Source organism: Cervus elaphus, chromosome 29 (assembly GCF_910594005.1).
Source record: "Cervus elaphus chromosome 29, mCerEla1.1, whole genome shotgun sequence".
NCBI classification, from domain to species: Eukaryota; Metazoa; Chordata; class Mammalia; order Artiodactyla; family Cervidae; genus Cervus; species Cervus elaphus.
The window spans coordinates 38,690,203-38,714,798 of record NC_057843.1 but is presented as its reverse complement, the minus strand read 5'-3'; the positions used below and the strand labels follow the sequence as shown (position 1 = coordinate 38,714,798).

Sequence of the window (24,596 nt, the reverse complement as noted above, 5' to 3'; positions counted from 1 at the left end):
TCTGGGTCTTCCCAGTGCACCAGCCCTGAGCACTTGTCTCATGCATCCAACCTGGGTTGGTGATCTGTTTCACCCTTGATAGTATACTTGTTTCAATGCTGTTCTCTCAGAACATCCCACCCTCACCTTCTTCCACAGAGTCCCAAAGTCTGTTCTGTACATCTGTGTCTCTTTTTCTGTTTTGCATATAGGGTTATCGTTACCATCTTTTTAAATTCCATATATATGCGTTAGTATACTGTATTGGTCTTTATCTTTCTGGCTTACTTCACTCTGTATAATGGGCTCCAGTTTCATCCATCTCATTAGAACTGATTCAAATGAATTCTTTTTAATGGCTGAGTAATATTCCATGGTGTATATGTAGCACAGCTTCCTTGTCCATTCATCTGCTGATGGGCATCTAGGTTGCTTCCATGTCCTGGCAATTATAAACAGTGCAGTGATGAATATTGGGGTGCACGTGTTTCTTTCAGATCTGGTTTCCTCAGTGTGTGCCCAGGAGTGGGATTTCTGGGTCATATGGCAGCAGGATTTAGGATTTTGGCCATTCTAATAGGTGTGTGGTAATATCTCGTTCCTTGGAGAAGGGCATGGCAACCCACTCCAGTATTCTTGCCTGGAGAATTCCATTAACAAAGGAGCCTGGAGGACTACAGTCCACAGGGTCGCATACGACTGATGCAACTTAGCATGCATGCACCATCTCATTGTTGTATTAATCTACATTTCCCTGATGATACAGAATATGGAGTACCTTCCATATTAATTTTTCATCAATTTTCTGAAAACAGTTTCATAACTCTCTGGTTTTTCCCAGTCTAGGATCTAATTCTGTATCACACATTGCATTAGTTTTCATGTTTCTTTATTCTTCTTAATGGTAGCTCTCATTTATGTTATTTGGCCTTGATATTTATGAAAAGCACAAGCTAGTTATTTTGTAGAATGTCTCATGGGTTGAATTTGCCTGATGTTCCCTCATAATTAGATTCAGATTATTCATTTTTGTCAGGAAAACCAAAGAAGTAATGTTGCATCCTTCTTGATATATCATATCATGAGGCACATGATGTTAATTTGTTTTTAGAGATCAACCTGATCACTTAATTAATGGGAAACAGTTTTTATTTTATCATTCTTGTTGCTGTTAAAAATATAAGAGGGACTCTGTTTCAATATGATTCTCTTTTTACTGCCAAATAAAGCAGTATCTTTCCTGTGACCTTCATGGGTCAGTACACCTGAATTTGGACTTTTCATACGACTCACAGAGTAACCAAAACTGGAACAGAAAATGGTACTTTTAGGTGAACCAGAAGGAATTAGGACTTGGACTTGCTGAACCTGGTTCCATTCAAGGCCTAATTCCAGGATAATTACTCTGCATTTAAAAAGAAACACCTTCCATACTCTGCACTTCTTTTTGACTGAATTTATTTCCAAGTTTATTGTGATTGCCTTGGTCTGCTCCCCCTAATAATTCAGGATTCTTCTTAGGGATTACCTAAAGCACAGAACGGTTTGAGAGAGGTTTGGAACATTCATATCTTTCTTTTAGGAGAGCTCAGTCCAAACTTTGCTGTTGTTGTTTCAGAGCCCCTATGTCAAGGACTAACAGAGTGATCTGGGGTTGTTCAGAGACTTTAGTCTCCCAAAGCACATGGAGTTAGGCTTTCGATTTGTTACTCAAATACTGAAGAATTCTTTATGGTCATTGTTCTTGAACAACAAGCAAAGGAAATCAGTACCCTTCAAGCTTTAGTTTAATGGTGCTATGTACCATTAATGTGCTATGTACCACCAATGAATGGGTGGAAGGAAGAAGACTTACCTTTAATTCAGATGAAATATATGTGAGAAACGATCCATATCCATTAAAAAGGTCAGCTTTGCATCTCATGCCAAAGTTTTTCAGAAAAGGTAGCCCACTGCATTCATTTGATTTTCCTGATTTTGTATATCTGACTCTACATTTGTTTTTACAGAGCACAGACTAATGCAAGCACATTATTCATTCCTCACACCACTAATGAGCAAAGATTATAACTCATATAGCTCTCGGTGTATTACAGCAATAGCAAAACACTGCCAAATATAGCCATGTCTAACTATTATGAATACCTTTAAGCTTGGGGGCCATCACCTCAATAACTAGCACTATAATTAGCTATTTAATCAGACTGGCTTGGGAAAACACACTAAATACTATTATTGCACTGAATATCCAGTAGATGACTAATTGTCAACTTAAAAATGCGGAACCATGACTCTGTAAAATGTCTATAACAGTGTAAAATGCTTTACAATTATTCATTAAGAATAAGATGGGCATCTATTTCATGTCTCCAACCTACTAAATGTTAATGTTCAAGGTTTTATGCAGACCATGTTCATAAATTTACAAATTGTGTCCATGAATTTAAATCCTAATAACTCAGCTTATTAAACTACAATCACATCTTCTCCCTTAAAAGGCAGTGTTTTACAAGTAGACTATAAATGTGTTCATTGACTAATAATTACTTATATGACTTCCAACATAAGGTGACTTGCAGGTGTAGCTTGATTATTTTGTTGAGATGCTGAGATGATTCCCTATTTCCCCCAACTCATTCACTGTAATATTTTGGTGTGAACATATGCCTGTTACAGAGATTTCAATCTGCTTTTCTTCTTATGCCTCAGGCTCAAAAGGCAGCTTGAGGAATGTCTGCTACTCACCCAGCTTTGATGCTCTATCCAGAGGGAAAGGATCTCCACACAGCCCACGGGTCACCTGGGTACTGGTGACACCTCTCCTTCTGAGGGGCTGAAAGTAAAAGAAAGTGTTAGTCACTCAGTCGTGTCCGACTGTTTGCGACCCCATGGACTGCCCACCAGGTTCCTCTGTCCATAGGATTTCTCAGGCAAGTACACTGGAGTAGGTTTCCATTCCCTTCTCCAGGCAATCTTCCTGACCCAGGGATCAAAGCCAGGTCTCCTGCATTGCTGGCAGATTCCATTCCAAACTGGTCCTTTGAGAAGTTTATATGGATACTTTCCCAGGGGTTGCTACCACGTCCAGGCAGGCTCTTGCCGCCAGTCTGGCTAAATTCTGGACCAGGTGATGGTCTTCCTATCTAAATTTCCTTACAATTTCAAGTTGGTGGAATAGGATTATCCTTCCTATTGAGAAAAGCATTTGACTCTAAGGCAGTCAAATTAGTAGCAGGTCATCTGCAATAAATAGATATATTTATTCATTCTGCAAACACAAGAACTGTGAGGACATGAAATTGAAAAATATCAAGTCTAGCTTGTGTGAGCTTCATCCCCACAGATTGTACCTTCACCTCTGCAGAAAATGAAGGTGATTTGTGAGTTAGGGAGGAGGTTCTTGATCATTTAAAACCTTACGGAAGGAAATTTTACAGTTCCTAAGGTACCTATTTCAGTTGTTCATACTCCTCATAGCTAGGGCATTTTTATTTATTCTAACTCAGGATTTCTCAACATCTGCACTATTGACATTTAGGACGAGATAATTCCTTGTTGTGGGTGCTGCCCTGTGTGTTGTAGGATGTGAGCAGTCCCCCAGGCCTCTACTCACTGGACGCCAGTAGCACACCTGAGCTGAGACAAACAAAAGTGTCTCAGATGTTGCCAAATACTCCCTGGGGGACAGAGCTACTGATTTAACCTGAATTTGTTCTTTTACACTCTGACATCATGTTTTTCTTACTGTTTTTATTTCCTGGAGAGACAGAGACTAATTTGCCATTATTTTCTATTGAATAATATCAAGGGAAATCAGGCAAAGGGAACCAGAGATCAAACTGCCAACATCCGCTGGATCATCGAAAAAGCAACAGAGTTCCAGAAAAACATCTATTTCTGCTTTATTGACTATCCAAAGCCTTCGACTGTGTGGATCACAATAAACTGTGGAAAATTCTGAAAGAGATGGGAATATCAGACCACCTGACCTGCCTCCTGAGCAATCTGTATGCAGGTCAGGAAGCAACAGTTAGAACTGGACGTGAACAACAGACTGGTTCCAAATAGGAAAAGGAGTATGTCAAGGCTGTATATTGTCACCCTGCTTATTTAACTTATATGCAGAGTACATCACGAGAAACGCTGGGCTGGAGGAAGCACAAGCTGGAATCAAGATTGCCGGGAGAAATATCAATAACCTTAAATATGCAGACGACACCACCCTTATGACAGAAAGCGAAGAAGAACTAAAGAGTCTCTTGATGAAAGTGAAAGAGGAGAGTGAAAAAGTTGGCTTAAAGCTCAACATTCAGAAAACTAAGATCATGGCATCTGGTGCCATCACTTCATGGCAAATAGATGGGGAAACAGTGGAAACAAGTGGCTTTATTTTTCTGGGCTCCAAAATCACTGCAGATGGTGACTGCAGCCATGAAATTAAAAGACGCTTACTCCTTGGAAGAAAAGTTATGACCAACCTAGATAGCATATTAAAAAGCAGAGACATTACTTTGCCAACTAGGTCCGAATAGTCAAGGCTATGGTTTTTCCAGTGGTCATGTATGGATGGGAGAGTTGGACTATAAAGAAAGCTGAGCACAGAAGAATTGCTGCTTTTGAACTGTGGTGTTGGAGAAGACTCTTGAGAGTCCCTTGGACTGCATGGAGATCCAACCAGTCCAGCCTAAAGGAGATCAGTCCTGGGTGTTCATTGGAAGGACTGATGTTGAAGCTGAAACTCCACTACTTTGGCCACCTGATGCTAAGAGCTGACTCACTGGAAAAGACCCTGTGCTAGGAAAGATTGAAGGCAGGAGAAGAAGGGAATGACAGAAGATGAGATGGCTGGATGGCATCACTGACTCAATGGACATGGGTTTGAGTGGACTCCAGGAGTTGGTGATGGTCAGGGAGGCCTGGCGTGCTGTGATTCATGGGGTCGCAGAGAGTCGGACACTACTGAGCAACTGAACTGAACTGAACTGAAGCAGATGCAAAAGTTTCATCTTCTGACTGGACCTCATATTGTTAAGACTGTAACAGTGCAACACTGGCATGATTCTTTTAATTTTTATTGACAAGATTCCTAGTTTCCTTCCCCCCCCCCCCATTTTTTTCATTATGTTCATAAGCAAGAGTGTCATAGACAGATTGCTAGCTGGCTTTCTTTTGAAGTCAATGATTCTTAACTATTTTTATATGTCCATTAAATATGCAATTTGCTGAAAACTATGTAGCCTCTCCCTAGAAAGATATGCATATACATATAATTTTTGCACATAATAGGAAATTCAAAGGTACCACCTCTCTAAGCCCTTTCCTGCATCCCAGGTTAAGATTCTATGTTTTAAAACTAGTTCTGCTGTTTATAATAGCCAGGACATGGAAGCAACCTAGATGCCCATCAGCAGATGAATGGATAAGGAAGCTGTGGTACATATACACCATGGAATATTACTCAGCCATTAAAAAGAATTCATTTCAATCAGTTCTAATGAGATGGATGAAACTGGAGCCCATTATACAGAGTGAAGTAAGCCAGAAAGATAAACACCAATACAGTATACTAACACATATATATGGAATTTAGAAAGATGGTAACGATAACCCTATATGCAAAACAGAAAAAGAGACACAGATGTACAGAACAGAATTTTGGACTCTGTGGGAGAAGGCGAGGGTGGGATGTTTTGAGAGAACAGCATTGAAACAAGTATACTATCAAGGGTGAAACAGATCACCAGCCCAGGTGGGATGCATGAGACAAGTGCTCAGGCCTGGTGCACTGGGAAGACCCAGAGGGATCAGGTGGAGAGGGAGGTGGGAGGGGGGATCGGGATGGGGATTACATGTAAATCCATGGCTGATTCATGTCAATGTATGACAAAAACCACTACAATATTGTAAAGTAATTAGCCTCCAACTAATAAAAATAAATGGAAAAAAAAAGAAAAAAATAAAACTAGTGCTGCTTCCTTGAGTTATGATTTTGTGAGGTTATGAAACAAAGGAGGCCTGAATATGGATATTCATAATAATATATTCATAATAATAAATTCATAAGAGTCGGACATGACTGAGCGACTGAACTGAACTGAATATGGATAATAAAGTTTGATCAGCATGATGGCTTCGCTCTTTCTAGGTAAACACTGCAGGCACTGTTAACCTTTTCCCAAGCAACCTATTTTCATCTCCATTGTTATTGTGGGCCTCTGTGCTGTTGCTAACCCATTATTGCTCTTTGCTTTAATTACTAATTTTGACAGCAGCAGAGCCATATTACTCAACAATAGAAGACAGGATGTGTGCCACCCTTTCCCCTGCCTACCCACCATCCAGTAGCTGCTGCAGAACCAAACAGAGCTCTTTGAGGCTAGCATGACCTTGCTATGAGCTCATCCACCCCTTCAAACATACTCCCCCTGCAAAGAAAGAAAGAAACCATATGCACAGCAGCATTGATGAGCAGTCCAAAGGATTCCTTGGAAGGGAAGAACAAAAATTAGTATATTGTCAAGCAAATAACTTCTAAATAACTATACAGACACTTCTTTAATGTGGGTCTCTCTCCAGTTCTCGCATTCAATCTCTATTCCCTCTAGCACTCCTCTCCTCCTGTGCAGAGTAAGTACTCTTTGCCCTCAAACCCAGATGCCACACGCATCCTGGTGCACAGATAAAAAAGGCTTGAAGTTCATGGGGACTCCCCCCCTCAACTTTCTGAGAAGGCAGTTTAGGATCATCAATAATTATTTCAACATGTCCTTTGGTGAGTCACTTTCCCTCACCCCAAACTCAGTAATTTATCAGAGTATTTTTTTTTCTAAGCACATACAGTATTCTTCCCCAAAAGAATTCTCACATTACCTACTGAGGCTAATAGTTTTGCCACATCATTACACCAGTAAGAGGTAGCATAACTGGTTATTTTCTGTATTCTTGCTACTGAAAGTGTGCTCCCAGGATCAGCAGCATTAGTATTACCTGGGAATTTGTTAGAAATTCAAAAGCTCAGGCTCCACCCTGTTTTACTGAATCATTATCTGCATTTTAACAATAGTCCCAAATGATCTGTGTACATACTAATGTCCCCCCCCCCCCCACCACCATCTTCCTGTCCTTACTACCTAAGTTGGAGTTCCCCTGGGGTCCTGGAATAAACTGCCTCCTTCGTCCTCCATTCTGCGCCCAGACTGAAGAGTTGGTTTCACGTAATGGATGAGCCAGTAGGTTTCCTTTAGTTCAAAGTGGCTCCTCAGCCACCCATCTCCTACCCAACACTACACCCAGTACCTGAGATTATCTTTGATTACATTCTGGTCTCCCTATCACAAATCTTATGCTTTGGGGAGGGGGGAGGGTACAGAATCTGAAAATTTTATAATAATCCTCATTTACAGATGAGGAAACAAAGGCTCAGGAAGATCAAGTAACCTGTCCAAGTTCTCACAGATGATCAGGAGACAAAGGCAGGATCAAGCCCCAGTCTGTCCTTCCATCTGTATCATGCTGACATTCTTTTATAACCACAATGCCAGGTGTTAATAAGTTACTGGACATTCATTGTGTGTGTATTGTCAATGACAAATTGGCACTTGTCAAGAGCATCTGCCAGCTACTGAACAACAACAAGGGCATTTGCCATCCTGCCTCTGCAGAGACTGGGCTCCGCTGGTGGCTCAAGACTGAAGAATCCGCCTGCAGTGCGGGAGACCTGGGTTGGGAAGATCCGCTGGAGAAGGCAACGGCTACCCATTCCAGGATTCCGTTCCTGGACAGAGGAACCTGGCATGCTACAGTTCACGGGGTCACAAGGAGTCGAAGACTACTAAGTGACTTTCACACACTCTGCAGAGATTGAACTCTGTGCTGCTGCAGCTGCTGACCTTCAACACCCCCTGGGGGAGTTCAGGGTGGAGTTAGGCACTCTGTGCTCCAGGGAATACAGTGGAACTGGCCTTTAGATAGTTACATATTTTCAGGAACTGATTTCAAGATCCCAATCCTTGCATCTCTTCAGATGTAGAAAATCACTAAAATCCTTCATGGTGACATCAGCTCCTCCTGACTAGCAGAAAACCTTTTGTAAAGTAAGTGCTTGATTGCACTGAACACCTCCTTCACCAAAATCTTATACATTGACCTTCCCCCACTGCCTCTTGGGAGCAGTCTCAGAGTTATCTGATGTACTGTCTCCTGCGATGCAGTCTTCCTTTTGCCCTGAATAAAACTTAATTCGCAACTCTCACATGGTGTAACTTTTTTAGTCGACAGTTAATATGTACATATGAGATTCTTTTCATAAGACCTTGTCCTTTTATTCAAGCAGCCCATATTTGGAGGCTGTTACTGACAAGTAAATTAGCAATACACTGTGATACGTGATACCATGGTGCTAAGTGAGGATGCTATGAACACTGACAGAAGGGACGTCTAATTCAGCACTGGCTACGAAGCTAAGTTTACTTAGAAGCATGATATTATGGCTGAAAAATATGGGGAGAAGAATATTTGAGCAGATAAACAGTGTGAAGTTCAGAAATGAGAGATCATGTGGCCAGTTCAAGGAATGGAAAGAAACACGGTGACTGACGCTGCAGCGCGTGGGGAGGAGGGGTGGGTGAGTCACCCAATGAGAAAAGGCCCAAATGGAAGCAGGATTCTGGTTATGAAGAACCTCAGAAGGCACATAAGGAGTTTGAAGTAAAAGAGCCTCACTGAAGTTTTCAAGGAGGGACATGATCATGTTGTGTTTTAGAAAAGATGGCTCTTCTGTGTGGTGATAGATTCAAGGGAGGGCATGAGAAAAATAATGGAGTTGAGTTAGAAGGAAGTTAATATAATATGGACAAGAGATAATGGTGGCCTGAATTAGGACAATAGCAGGAAGGATAGAGATGCAAAAGGTAGATCTCTTTAGGGGGTAAATTTCAGTGGGGTTTGATTGATGAAATGTGAGTGTAAGCAGAATGAACAGTATGAAAAGGCAAAAAGATACAACAATGAAGGATGAACTCCCCAGGTCCGTAGGTGCTTAATATGTTACTGGAGATCAGTGGAGAAATAACTCCAGAAAGAATGAAGAGACAAAGCCAAAACAAAAATAACACCCAGTTGTGGATGTGACTGGTGATAGAAGTAAAGTCCATTGCTGTGAAGAGCAATATTGCATAGGAACCTAGAATGTTAGGTCCATGAATCAAGGCAAATTGGAAGCAGTCAAACAGGAAACGGCAACAGTGAATGTCAACATTTAAGGAACCCAAGAACTAAAATGGGCTGGAATGAGTGAATTTAACTCAGATGACCATTATATCTACTACTGTGGGCAAGAATCCCTTAGAAGAAATGGAGTAGCCATCATAGTCAACAAAAGAGTCCGAAATGCAGTATTTGGATGCAATCTCAAAAATGACGGGATGATCTACGTTCGTTTCCAAGGCAAACCATTCAGTAACACAATAATCTGAGTCTATGCCCTGAGCAATAACGCTGAAGAAGCTGAAGATCAATGGTTCTATGAAGACTTACAACACCTTCTAGAACTAACACCCAAAAAAGATGTCCTTTTCATAACAGAGGATGGGAATGCAAAAGCAGAAAGTTAAGAAATACCTGAGGTAACAGGCAAATTTGGCCTTGGAGTACAGAAAGAAGCAGGGCAAAGGCTGATAGAGTTTTACCAAGAGAATGCACTAGTCATAGCAAACACCCTCTTCCAACAACACAAGAGAAAACTCTACACATGAACACCACCAGATGGTCAATACCGAAATCAGACTGATTATATTCTTTGCAGCCAAAGATGGAGAAGCTCTATAAGTCAGCAAAAACAAGACCAGGAACTGACTGTGGCTCAGATCATGAACTCCTTACTGCCAAATTCAGACTGAAATTGAAGAACATAGGGAAAACCACTAGACCATTCAGGTATGACCTAAATCAAATCCCCACGATTATACAGTGGAAGTGAGACATAGATTCAAGGGATTAGATTTGATAGAGTGCCTGAAGAACTATGGACGGAGGTTTGTGACATTGTATAGGAGACAGGGATCAAGACCATCCCCAAGCAAATGCAAAAAAGGCAAAATGGGTGTCAGAGGAGGCCTTACAAATAGCGGTGAAAAGAAGAGAAGCAAAAGACAAAGGAGAAAAGGAAAGATATTCCCATTTGAACACAGAGTCCCAAAGAATAGCAAGGAGAGATAAGATAGCCTTCCTCAGTGATCAGTGCAAAGAAATAGAGGAAAACAATAGAATGGGAAAGACTAGAGATCTCTTCAACAAAATTAGAGATACCAAGGGAACATTTCATGCAAAGATGGGCACGATAAACGACAGAAACGGTATGGACTTAACAGAAGCAGAAGATATTAAGAAGAGGTGGCAAGAATACACAGAAGAACTATACAAAAAAGATTTTAATGACCCAGATAATCACGATGGTGTGATCACTCACCTAAAGCCAGACATCCTGGAGTGCGAAGTCGAGTGGGCCTTAAGAAGCATTACTATGAACAAAGTTAGTGGAGGTGATGAAATTCCATTTGAGCTATTTCAAATCTTAAAAGATGATGCTCTGAAAGTGCTGCACTCAATATGCCAGCAAATTTGGAAAACTCAGCAGTGCCTACAGGACTGGAAAAGCTCAGTTTTCATTCCAATCCCAAAGAAAGGCAATGACAAAGAAAGCTCAAACTACTGCACAATTGCACGTATCTCTCACACTAGTAAAGAAATGCTCAAAATTCTCCAAGCCAGGCTTCAACAGTACATGAACCATGAACTTCCCAATGTTCAAGCTGGATTTATAAAAGGCAGAGGAACCAGAGATCAAATTTCCAACATCTGTCGGATCATCAAAAAAGCAAGACAGTTCCCGAAAAATACCTACTTCTGCTTTATTGACTATGCCAAAGCCTTTGACTGTGTGGATCACAACAAACTGTGGAAAATTCTTCAAGAGGTGGGAATACCAGACCACCTTACCTGCCTCCTGAGAAATCTGTATGTAGGTCAAGAAGCAACATCAGAACTGGACATGGAACAACAGACTGGTTCCATATTGGGAAAGGAGTATGTCAAGGCTGTATATTGTTACCCTGCTTATTTAACTTATATGCAGAGTACATGATACGAAATGCTGGGCTGGATGAAGCACAAGCTGGAATCAAGATTGCAGGAGGAAATATCAATAACCTCAGATATTCAGATGACACCACCCTTATGGCAGAAAGCGAAGAAGAACTAAACGGCCTCTTGATGAAAGTGAAAGAAGAGAATGAAAAAGTTGGCTTAAAACTCAACATTCAGAAAACTAAGATCATGGCATCTGGTCCCATCACTTCATAGCAAATAGATGGGGAAACAGTGGAAACAGTGACAGACTTTATTTCTTGGTCTCCAAAATCACTGCAGATGGTGACTGTATCCATTAAATTTAAAGAGGCTTGCTCCTTGGAAGAAAAGCTATGACCAACCTAGACAGCATATTAAAAAGGAGAGACATGACTTTGCCAACAAAGGTCCGTCTAGTCAAAGCTATGGTTTTTCCAGTAGTCATGTATAGATGTGAGAGTTGGACTATAAAGAAAGCTGAGTACCAAAGAATTGATGCTTTAGAACTGTGGTGTTACAGAAGATTCTTGAGAATCCCTTGGACTGCAAGGAGATCCAACCAGTCCATCCTAACGGAAATCAATCCTGAATATTCATTGGAAGGACTGATGCTGAAGTTAAAACTCCAATACTTTGGCCACCTGATGCGAAGAGCTGACTCATCTGAAAAGACCCTGATGCTGGGAAAGATTGAGGGCAGGGGGAAAAGGGGACGAAAGAGGATGAGATGGTTGAATGACATCACCGACTCAATGGACATGAGTTTGAGTAAACTCCGGAAGTTGGTGATGGACAGCGAGCCTGGTGTTCTGCAGTCCATGGGGTCACAAAGAGTCAGACATGACTGAACGACTGACCTGAACTGAACTGAAAACAGAATGAGGACATCAGGATATTGTCCTCCATTTTTGCCTTAGGCAGGGGTGTAGATATTGGTACTATATATTTGAGTATGTTATCAAAAATATTCCTATATTCCTATAAATTATCTCCTAATTAACATGTGAATGCTACTTTATTTGCTAATACACTATGGCCAGATTTGCCCTTGTTATGGTTACAGGAAGTCTCGTTAATCATTTATTAAAGGTGAACATGCTTACCTGTGCAACTGGATCATTACAGAGTTTACACATTGAGAATTACTGTCACAGCATGATGTCATAACAAAAACCATTATGGGAAACATTGAAGATTCTAGTCATTTCAACAAAATTATGCTTCCACTATAAACAGTCCTTTGGTTACTGAATTATTAAACTAAAATAAGAGAGGAACAAATAATAAGCCACAAACTATAGATGTGAAATAAGGAACTGGTCATAAAACATAAAGATTGTCAAAGAAAATTAATATTGGCCACAGGGAAAGCAAACCTGGAAGCTTATATAAGAGCAATGTATTGGCTAGTTCTGACTTCAGATATGACTACTAAAATCTCCATCCCCAAATGCCTATAAATAATTCTCAGTATCTTTTTTGACAGTACATGTGAAAACAGGAGTAATTTATTGAAAATCCCATGTATTTTAAATCTTAAGGATTAGGTTATAAATAAATTAAATATTTATTTTTTCATGTACTAAGAGGAAGCTAGAACAACAGAGAACCAGTTGCTTTTTCTCCCTAGCAGAGGGACAGGGAGAAAAGGCAATCTTATTTTTTTTATTTATAGCTGTAGGCCAAAACGTAAAAGTTAATTGTGAAAATGATACTAGGATTTCAAAGTTGTATAAGAAATTTATGCATATATTGAAACTATGGTTGAAAAACATTCATAAGGGTTTTTCACATGATTTACATGAATCAGTTATCATTTTGTTTGAATTAGTTGTATGTTCGCTTTGGTCCACGACAGTCATTCTAATTCTCATGTATCCTCCTTCATCTTGCATCAAAAGATGCTATAGAAATATAGGCATTAAACTCACTGTTTTCCTGACAGGGGATGTTGTCAAGGGCTAACCGTTCTCTGCTGCATATCACTTTTATAGGTATTCCCTAGGGACTTTTGCTCATGTTTAAATGCCAGCAAAACTCCTTCTGAGAAAATGCAGTATTTTTATCTTATAGATAAGATAGATCTTTAGCTAATCAAGTTTATTTTTCTTTTAGTTTTGACCACCAGGAAGGTAACTGCAAACTTTTGGGGCCCACCTTTATTATTATGCTTAGAAAGCATCACTACTAACAAACCTAGTGGAGGTGATGGAATGCCAGTTGAGCTATTTCAAATCCTAAAAGATGCTGCTGCTAAAGTGCTGTACTCAATATGCCAGCAAATTTGGAAAACTCAGCAGTGCCTACAGGACTGGAAAAGCTCAGTTTTCATTCCAAGGAAATACAATGCCAAAGAATGTTCAAACTACTATACAACTGCACTCATCTCACACTCTAGCAAAGTAAAGCTCAAAATTCTCCAAGTGAGGCTTCAACCATACGTGAACCATGAACTTCCAGATGTTTAAGCTGGGTTTATAAAAAGCAGAGGAACCAGAGCTCAAACTGCCAACATCTGTTGGATCATAGAAAAAGCAAGACAGTTCCAGAAAAACACCTACTTCTGCTTTATTGACTACGCCAAAGCCTTTGACTGTGTGGATCACAACAAACTGTGGAAAATTCTTCAAGAGGTGGAAATACCAGACCATCTGACCTGCCTCCTGACAAATCTGTATGCAGGTCAAGAAGCAACAGTTAGAACTGGGCATGGAACAACAGACTGGTTCCAAATTGGGAAAGGAGTACATCAAGGCTGTATATTGTCACTCTGCTTATTTAACTTATATGCAGAGTACGTCATGCAAAATGCCAGGCTGGATGAAGCACAAGCTGGAATCAAGACTGCCGGGAGAAATATCAATAACCTCAGATATGCAGATGACACCACCCTTATGGCAAAAGTGAAGAACTAAAGAGCCTCTTGATGAAAGTGAAAGAGGAGAATGAAAAAGTTGGCTTAAAATTCAACATTCAGAAAACTAAGATCATGGCATCTGGTCCCATCACTTCATGGCAAATAGATGGAGAAATAGTGGAAACAGTGACAGACTTTATTTTCTTAGGCTCCAAAATCACTGCAGATTGTGACTGTAGCCATGAAATTAAAAGAGGCTTGCTCCTTGGAAGAAAAACTATGACCAACCTAGATAGCATATTTAAAAGCAGAGACATGACTTTGCCAACAAAGTTTCGTCTAGTCAAAGCTATGGTTTTTCCAGTAGTCATGTATGGACGTGAGAGTTGGACTATAAAGAAACCTCAGCACTGAAGAATTGATGCTTTTGAACTGTGGTGTTGGAGAAGACTCTTGAGAGTCCCTTGGACTGCAAAGATATCCAACCAGTCCATCCTAAAGGAAATCAGTCCTGAATATTCACTGAAAGAATGGATGCTGAAACTGAAGCTCCAAGACTTTGGCCATCTGATGCAAAGAACTGACTCATTAGAAAAGACCCTGATGCTGGGAAAGATTGAAGTCAAGAGGAGAAGGGGATGACAGAGGATGAGATAGTTGGATGGCATCACCGACTCAATGGACATGAGTTTGAGTAGGCTCTGGGAGTTGGTGATGGACAGGGAAGCCTGGGGTGCTGCAGCCTATAGGGTCGCAAAGAGTCATACACGACTGAACGACTGTACTGAACTTTAGTTATTATATGGAATATAATTCTCACAAACCCTTGGGTTTTTTTTTCTCAAATTATGTAGGAACTTAAAGAGAGTTATAACTTCCTTATATTTATTGCCCTCAGACAATTTTAAGAACCCAACCAAATAGACAAAATTTAATGCAAACAAAATGATAAAACTAATACAGTTCATTTTAATGGCATTAGTAAGCATGAGGGACAAAGCTGTAGTGACAAAATTGATCACTACTTATAGGATTCTCTTGAACCCTATGCCTGTTTTTATGGTGTATGGTGTGATAACTCAATTCTTTCATTCCTTCTCTTCATTTAACTTACTGTGAAACTGTCATCCATATAGTATGTTGCAGTGACATTTAGGCTCTGCTGGGTGCAAACATATCCTTTAGATTTTAGGCCCCATCTCTTGTTTTTCTCATTGACTATAAAGACAAACACAATCCCAAGGATGAAAATACCATGGCAGTACTGTCGACTAAAAAAAGATGTACAACTTGAGAGTTGTGAGTTAAGTTTTATTTGGGGCAAAATAAGGACTTCAGCCCGGGAGGCAGCATCTCAGATAGCTCTGAGCGACTGCTCCTAAAGAGGCAGTGGGGCAAAGTCAATATATGAGGTTTTGCTGAAGGGGGAATTCAATACTGTGAATCATTCAATTTACAAAAGGTTTTTTGTTAGTCATGAGGATCTGATGTCACCATGAAGGGATTTAGTGCTTCTCTAGATATGAAGAGATGCGAGGAGATCATAAAATCTGTTCCTAAAAACATTCAACTATCTAAAGACCTGTCCCACGAGATTCCCTGGAGCAAAGAGTTCCTCACTCCACCCTGAACTTCCTCAGGGGTTGTTAAAGGTCAACAGCTATAGCAGCATGGGGTTCAATCTCCCTAGAGGCAGATGGCAAATGCCTCTGTGTTCAGTCCTTGGCAATGCTCTTGGTAAGTGCCAATTTGCAGTTGACAGTACTAGGTGCTCATACAGATCACCTAGAGTGTTCTTACATATTTTCTAAATTACCATAAAAATCAATATGCAAAAATACTAAATGCTCACAGAAAACTATCATTCCCTAAGAATGTATTGGGTATCTTCCAGTTGAGAACCGCTAATTTAAGGATTAGTGATTCATCGGTTTTCCCTTTGGTCTCATCTTTCCATTCTATGTTTATTTTCTACTTGACCTCAGTTTTAGAAAATATCTATTTTTTTAATTGTGCTATATGCTCTAAGGTAAATTACTAAACTCCTCTTCTGAAGCAGAATAATGCTCCCAATGAAATAACCTAGAGGCAATTGGCTTCAAACACCATCAGCCACAGATTTGTGCTGAATTTATTTATTTTTCTGCAGTCCTCCTCTCCTGTGAGCTTTTGACGTCCATTCTCAAAGTCCTAGAAAGAGAATGAAATAATTTAAAAATTTTTTTTCTGTTAAAAATACCATTTAATATCTTTGCTCATTTATGTCCTAACTATTATAGATAAAATAAATTAGCCTAATACCAAATTAGCTTTAAACTTAGAAAACACTTATATGGAGAGACAGTACAAAATCTTAATATGGGTATCAAGAGAGAAGGTTGTCAAGTCCTCTGACAAAACTGTCTAAGTCTTCAATAGCACCCTTGTCCTCAGTGACTTTCTGAGAATATCTTGCTCATCCTGTTTCCTACACAGTCCGTAGCTAGCCTCAAGTTTAGGTGGTGCTCTTCTAAGAAGCATGCCTATTTAGGCCTAGCAAAGTGGAATGTATATTCAGCTTGATAATGTGAAAATGGGTTGTGAGCAGAAAACAGTGTGGCTTTGGGTTGCCTTAGGGAGCCTACAAATGGATCCCTTTATAATCAAAGTTCTTTTTTTTTTTTTAATAATTTTGTTTGTTTAGTTAGTTATTTTTGGCTGTGCTGGGTCTTCCTGATGCACGCAGGCTTTCTCCAGTTGTGGCCAGAGGAGGGATACTCTCTAGCTTTTCATTGCAGAGGCTTCTCTTGTTTTAGAGCACAGGCTCTAGGATGTGCAGACTTGAGTAGCTGCAGCTCATGGGCTCTAGAGCGCAGGCTCAGTAGTTGTTGCACATGGTTTAGCTGAACCATGGCATATGGGATCTTCCCAGATCAGAGGTCAAATTAGTATCCTGTGAATTGCAAGGCAGACTCTTAATCACTGGACTACCAGAGAAGCCCTCAAAGTTTGTTTAAGGGAGAAAAACCTACACTAGACTGGCACCTAAGTTCAAACCCTGCTGGAAACAATTCTAAGGCCTCAAAAAGAGGCAAAGCAGCAATTCTGAACTAGGGAAGATCCTCACACACATAAATGCAACCTAAGAGCCAAATGGCCTAGATATCTATGGAATGGATATAATCCGTACCACTCTGCTTGTATTTCTGTTCACCCACTAGACTCGAGAGCATGAATTCAGGTTTTATTCACTTTTAACTCCTCAGAATTTGGTATTTAGTAGGTGACAATGTTTATTTATAATACTTACATTCTCATAGCTATAGAAAAACACAAGTGTGGTAGGAACTGGTTGGCTATTCACCAAACTCCTTTTCCTTTCCTCCTGGGCCCAAAACTAGTTTACATTTCCAACTGAACTTGACCAGTAAACTGGGAAAAACTGGATATTTTTTGTCACTTTCTGACCCATTCCATGTAAACTTGCCATGTGGTCCCCACCCCATCTTTCTTCTCCTGCCTGCCTCTGGATGTTAGTACCCATAGCAACCTTGGAAGCTAGCATCAAAGATGGCAGAGCTTACGTCAGCTTGGATCCCTGAATGAGCCTCTTTGGCAGACCCTTGCTGCCAATTAGACTCAACATGAGTAAGAAATAAAGTTTTGTTTTGTTAAGCTACTGATATTTAGTGTCTGTTTGTTTCAGCAGCTAGTACTATCCTAACTTAATACAACACATTAAATAGATAATGCTTTACTGACATTATTGAAGGAAAAGTATCATAATGCTAAGTGTGCTAATATTTAGTCAGTCCTGGGCTTGAGTTCTGGATTTGACACCTTCCAACTCAGAGACATTGGGTGTACATTCAGCACTCTGGTCTCAAATCAGGGTTGTTGAGAAGATTAAATGAAATCTCTCATGGCTATACCCTAGCACTTTGAATCACATATGTAGTGTGACTACATGGCTGTGAGAAGGGCAGTCCTCTCCACTTGACTGACTTCTTCCTGATCTCTTCCATTCTCATGATCTCACACTTAATCTCTTTTCTAATTAGAAAAAGAAGTTCCCATCAGACCTGGGCTTGCCTTCTGATATGGCACATTTTGAACTCTGATAATTTTTTCAGCTATGTATTATCTCAAACGCTATTCAAGTTTCAGAGTCCACCTCTTAAGAAACATACTTTTCCATATGTTCCTCTTGTGAACAATTTTTAGATTGTCAGACTCTTCAATATGCTAACAAAGTTCTATAAAGAACCCTGATTTGACTCTAGGAAGAAACTCCAATGGCATTATGAATGCTGCCACTCAGACCTAGCATGACTATAAGTGAGGGAAGGGACATCATGTCCTTGAGTCTTATACCAGGTAGGGAATATTTTCTACTACCCATTTTAACCATTACTTATAACCACTGCCCCCCAAAAAACATGATTTTGTTTTCCAAATAGCTGACTGAGCCCAGTAAGATTTAATTCAAATGAAAACTTGGATTTTGCTAAATGATGTTTTAGCTATCCAAATAATGCTTAAATTTGCCAGATAATGGAATTCCACCCTGCCCAGTTTGTTATCATTTTCATTTATATATCTGTAGTCAGATGTTTCTTGTTTGTAAACAAAGAAGCCTTTGCTGAGTCAGTGAAAGCCAGAGAACCACGTTGTCCGCTAAGGGAAAATACTAAGGATTCTGCACATTTCCTCTTAACTGATTGGAATGTGAAGTTGGCAAAAGCAAGGTGATCCCCAGCCACAGATGCCATATGAGAGAAACACAAAAGGGCAGAATCCAAGACCAAAAGGCTTGAGTGCCCATAATGGCAAGCACCAGGTCAGCACATTTTTTTTTTTTTATTTTAAGATCAGTACATCTCTAAACAGTATAGCAGTGCTAGGCAATTTTAGATTAGATAAACTGGCAGCAAACACCCTCTTCCAGCAACACAAGAGATGACTCTACACATGGATATCACCAGATGGTCAATACTGAAATCAGATTGATTTTTTTCTTTGCAGCCAAAGATGGAGAGGCTCTATAAAGTCAGCAAACATAAGACTGGGAGCTGACTGTAGCTCAGATCATGGACTCCTTATTGCCAAATTCAGACTGAAATAGAAGAATGCAGGGGAAACCACTAGACTGTTCAGGTATGATCTAAATCAAATCCCTTAGGATTATACAGTGAAGTGAGAAATAGCTTTAAGGGATTAGATCTGATAGATAGAGTGTCTGAAGAACTATGGACAGAGGTTCGTGACATTGTATACGGGAGGCAGTCCCATCTCAAAGAAAAAGAAATGCAAAAAGGCAAAATGGTTATCAGAGGAGCCCTTACAAATATCTGAGAAAAGACGAGAAGCTAAAGACAAAGGAGAAAAGGAAAAATACACTCATCTGAACGCAGAGTTCCAAAGAACAGCAAGGAGAGATAAGAAAGCCTTCCTCAGTGATCAATGCAAAGAAGTAGAGGGAAACAATAGAATAGGAAAGACTAGAGATCTCTTCAAGAAAATCAGAGATACCAAGGGAACATTTCATGCAAAGATGGGCACAATAAAGGACAGAAACACACAATGGTGTGATCACTCACCTAGAGCCAGACATCCTGGAGTACAAAGTCTAGTGGGCCTTAGGAAACATCACTATGAACAAAGTTAGTGGATGGAATTCCAGTTGAGCTATTTCAAATCCTAAAAGATGATGCTGTGAAAGTGCTGCACTCAATATGCCAGCAAATTTGAAAAACTCAGCAGTAGCCACAGGCCTACAAAAGGTCAGGTTTCATTCAATGCCAAAGAATGTTCAAACTATCACACAATTGCACTCATCTCTCACGCTAGCAAAGTAATGCTCAAAATTCTCCAAGCCAGGCTTTCACAATACGTGAACTAGGAACTTCCAGATGTTCAAGCTGGATTTAGAAAAGGCAGAGGAACCAGAGATCAAATTGCCGACATCCGCTGGATCATCGAAAAAGCAAGAGAATACCAGAAAAACATCTACTTCTTTACTGACTATGTCAAAGCCTTTGACTGTGTTGATCACAAACAACTGTGAAAAATTCTGAGAGATGGGAATACCAGACCACCTTACCTGCCTCCTGACAAATCTGTATGCAGGTCAAGAAGCAACAGTTAGAACTGGACATGGAACAATGGACTGGTTCCAAATTAGGAAAGAAGTACATCAAGGTGTATATTGTCACCTTGCTTATTTAGGTTATATGCAGAGTACATCATGCACAATGCCTGGCTGGATGAAGCATAAGCTGGAATCAAGACTGCCGGGAGAAATATCAATAATCTCAGATATGCAGATGACACCACCCTTACGGCAAAAAGTGAAGAGGAAGCAAAGAGCCTCTTGTGCTGAAAGTGAAAGAGGAGAGTGAAAAAGCTTACTTAAAACTCAACATTCAGAAAAATAAGATTATGGCATCCGGTTCCATCACTTCATGGCAAATAGATGGGGAAACAATGGAAATAGTAACAGACTTTATTTTCTTAGGCTCCAAAATCACTGCAGATGGTGACTGCAGCCATGAAATTAAAAGATGCTTGCTCCTTGGAAGAAAAGTTATGACCAACCTAGACAGCATATTAAAAAGCAGAGATACTACTTTGCCAACAAAGGTCCATATAGTCAAAGCTGTGGTTTTTCCAGTAGTCATGTATGGATAAGAGAGTTGGACCATAAAGAAAGCTGAGCACCAAAGACTTGATGTTTTTGAACTGTGGTGTTGGAGAAGACTCTTGAGAGTCCCTTGGATTGCAAGGAGATCAAACCAGTCAATCCTAAAGGAAATCAGTCCTGAATATTCATTGAAAAGACTGATGCTAAAGCTAAAACTCCAATCCTTTGGCCTCCTGATGTGAAGAAATGACTCATTAGAAAAGACCCTGATGCTGGGAAAGATGAAGGCAGAAGGAGAAGGAGACGACAGAGGATGAGATGGTTGGATGCCATCACCGACTCGATGGACATGAGTTTGAGTAAACTCCAGGAGTTGGTGATGGACAGGGAGGCCTTGTGTGCTACAGTCCATGGGGTTGCAAAGAGTTGGACTCAACTGAGGGACTGAACTGACGGATCATTAACTTACTCAGTGCACTGGGCAGGATGTGGGTCTCATACCACCATTCTTTTATTGTTTGGGGGCATGTCATGCTTCTGTTGCACGGTCTTCTTGTGAAGCAAGCCTGCTTGGTTTTGTGGTTAAGCAAACCTTTCTTCTTGAGTGATCATTAACATACAGGGGCTCTCCCAGATTTTTTCTACTTATAATCCCCTCGTGTAATTAACTATTTAATCACCTACATCGTCCCTTTACTCTGTGTCTATCATTTAAAACATCAATGACTGCTTGCTTCTATTTGCTTTCTGTTTGTGCCTAATTGTCCTCTTTAAGAAACTCATTAATTAAGTTAACTAATTAATAAATATTAATTAAATTAGGAACCACTCAGAGTTTGAGTAAACTCCGGGAGTTGGTGATGGACAGGGAGGCCTGGCATGCTGTGATTCATGGGGTCGCAAAGAGGCGGACATGACTGAGCGACTGAACTGAACTGAACTGAACTGTTTCTTGAGGGACAAGAAAGCCACCCTCATCACCAAAGAATATTACAAGAAAACAAAACAGCACAGATTAAACCTATAACTGAGAATAAAAGATTCAATTAGACCCTAAAATATAAACCATTAAGATTCTAGGCCTAAAGAAAAACAAACAAATTAAAGCCTTAAGTAATCCTCTTCCAGATTTAAAAACTGTCTGGGGAAAAATGGTTTAGATCTTCAAAATCATGGCTATAATCTCTTTTAATGATTTTGCTAATGCTTTTTGGTGTATTTCTTTTAATTTTCACCTTTTGTAGCCTCATGCTCTGATGTTTAACATCTAAGAGAGCTAAAAGGATGATGCTAACCAGAGTGACATTGACTTAAAGTTCTCCCAACAGAGAAGGGACAGTCAGCCAGGTGTTTTACTCATTCCCTAGGCAAGCCTGTGCCCCATCTCAGCCAGAAGTAGCTAATGATCAGCTGTTGACCCTTTTACCCCCTTTTAAGCATAAAAGGGTATACACCTGGATGGAGGGTGATAGGGACAGAGTGAATGGACAAAGTAGGTGTGATTAAATAGTTAATCCCACCAGGGGATTATAAGTAGAAAAAATTTGGGAGACCCTTGTGTAAATTAATGATTACTCAAGAAAATACGTTTGCTTAACCACAAAACTAAGCAGGCTTGCTTCACAAGAAAATCATTCAAAAGAAGCATGAAGCATGCCCCCAAACAATAAGACAATGATGGCATGAGACCCACATCCCGCCCAGTGAGCTCAGTAAGTTAATGATCCCTAGGATATGCTCTCTGCACACATAAAAAACAATAATTTTTATTTTTATGGACCAAGTTTGACCATGGAGAGACAAGAAAACTCCCCTGCCTATGGAGGAGGAGCTGATGATGGAAGCATTATGTCTACTCAAGAAAGACAAAAAAGTTCTTCCCCTCCTCCCCACTGTTCCTTGATTATAAAATTGTAGCCCAGTTCTCAGGGCTCAGCATTTCTTGCCTGCCCTCTTATAAGCCTTGCAAGAATCCTATTCTATTAAATCACTTATCTATTACTTTGCCTCTAGCTAAATTCTTTTCTGCACTAAGACATAAAACCCTGTGGTACCAGAGCTCGTTGGAGCCCCTGAAACATCACCCAGTGGTTTCACCTCCAGGCCTTGTGAAAACCACATATTTCCAAAGCCCTCTTAGGATTCAACCACCTAGCTGAGAACCACTGGATGGATGTCTCAATCTTCTTGCCAAGACTTAACAATGACTTATGAACCATCCTGAAAAAATGGATTGGATACAGCCAGGCATCCTTCAAATATGGCACCCTAAACCTTAAGCTATGCTAAATACTCAAGCAATAAGTTCCAAAAATAATTATTGTAAGGAAGAAGCTTAACTTTAACTATTGAAGTCACTGTACTCAGGTGGGACAGACAGACATGTGGACTATAACCTTAGGCAAATCACAACACTGCCCAAATGAGAAGGTTAAAATGAGGATGCTAATAGGATTTGCTCTATCTATAAAACTTTCTGAAGTAATTATTAGAAAGAACCATATATGAATTTTGAAAAGGCTAAAATACAAATACAAAATGGTATAAAATCACATTGGCAAAAGATACTGACTTAGGCCTTGAAGAAAGAATGGCCTTCATGGATATGATATGAGTAGGATTTCAAATGGTGGAGATGAGAAGGCAGAAGGAGAAGTATGAGCCAGGACAAGAGATAGAAACATTCTGGACTTCTTCCAGGGACAGGTTGCTACTCTGTATGACAGAAAAGTAGAGTATGGAGCACAGTCAACTCCAGACAAAGCTAGAAAAGGATCAGTTCAGTTCAGTCACTCAGTCATGTCCGACTCTCCGCGACCCCATGAATCACAGCACACCAGGCCTCCCTGTCCACCAACAACTCCCGGAGTTTACTCAAACTCATGTCCATTGAGTCAATGATGCCATCCAGCCATCTCGTCCTCTGTCGTCCCCGTCTCCTCCTGCCCTCAATCCCTCCCAGCATCAGGGTCTTTTCCAAAGAGTCAACTATTCGCATGAGGTGGCCAAAGTATTGGAGTTTCAGCTTCAGCATCAGTCCTTCCAATGAACACCCGGGACTGATCTCCTTTAAGATGGACTGGTTGGATCTCCTTGCAGTCAAGGGACTCTCAAGAGTCTTCTCTGACACCACAGGTCAAAAGCATCAATTCTTCGATGCTCAGCTTTCTTCACAGTCCAACTCTCACATCCATACATGACCACTGGAAAAACCATAGCCGTGACTAGACGGACCTTTGTTGGCAAAGTAATGTCTCTGCTTTCTAATATGCTGTCTAGGTTGGTCATGACTTTCCTTCCAAGGAGTAAGCATCTTAATTTCATGGCTGCAGTCACTATCTGCAGTGATTTTGGAGCCCAAAAATATAAAGCCTGACACTGTTTCCACTGTTTCCCCATCTATTTGCCATGAAGTGATGGGCCTGGATGCCATGATCTTAGTTTTCTGAATATTGAGCTTTAAACAAACTTTTTCACTCTCCTCTTTCACTTTCATCAAGAGGCTCTTTAGTTCTTCTTCACTTTCTGCCATAATGGTGGTGTCATCTGCTTATCTGAGGTTATTGATATTTCTCCCAGCAATCTTGATTCCAGCTTGTGCTTCTTCCAGCCCAACATTTCTCGTGATGTACTCTGCATATAAGTTAAATAAGCAGGGTGACAATATACAGCCTTGACGTACTGCTTTTCCTATTTGGAACCAGTCTGTTGTTCCATGCACAGTTCTAACTGTTGCTTCCTGACCTGCATACAGGTTTCTCAAGAGGCGGGTCAGGTGGTCTGGTATTCCCACCTCTTGAAGAATTTTCCACAGTTTATTGTGATCCACACAGTCTAAGGCTTTGGCATAGTCAATAAAGCAGAAATAGATGTTTTTCTGGAACTCTCTTGCTTTTTCGATGATCCAGCGGATGTTGGCAATTTGATCTCTGGTTCCTCTGCCTTTTCTAAAACCAGCTTGAACATCTGGAAGTTCACAGTTCACGTATTGCTGAAGCCTGGCTTGGAGAATGT

The 24,596-nt window shown here is 40.3% G+C and overlaps 1 long non-coding RNA gene across 1 annotated transcript in view; it reads right to left on the bottom strand.

Annotated features, from left to right (window-relative positions):
• Window positions 1–396: 396 nt before the first annotated feature.
• Window positions 397–24,596, bottom strand: part of LOC122686166 — a 67,972-nt gene continuing 43,772 nt past the window's right edge. The window contains exons 3-4 of the long non-coding RNA XR_006338638.1: window positions 2,725–2,812; window positions 397–421 (exon numbers count right to left, since the gene is read on the bottom strand). This is a non-coding gene — a long non-coding RNA (uncharacterized LOC122686166). The remainder of the gene's footprint in view (window positions 422–2,724; window positions 2,813–24,596) is intronic.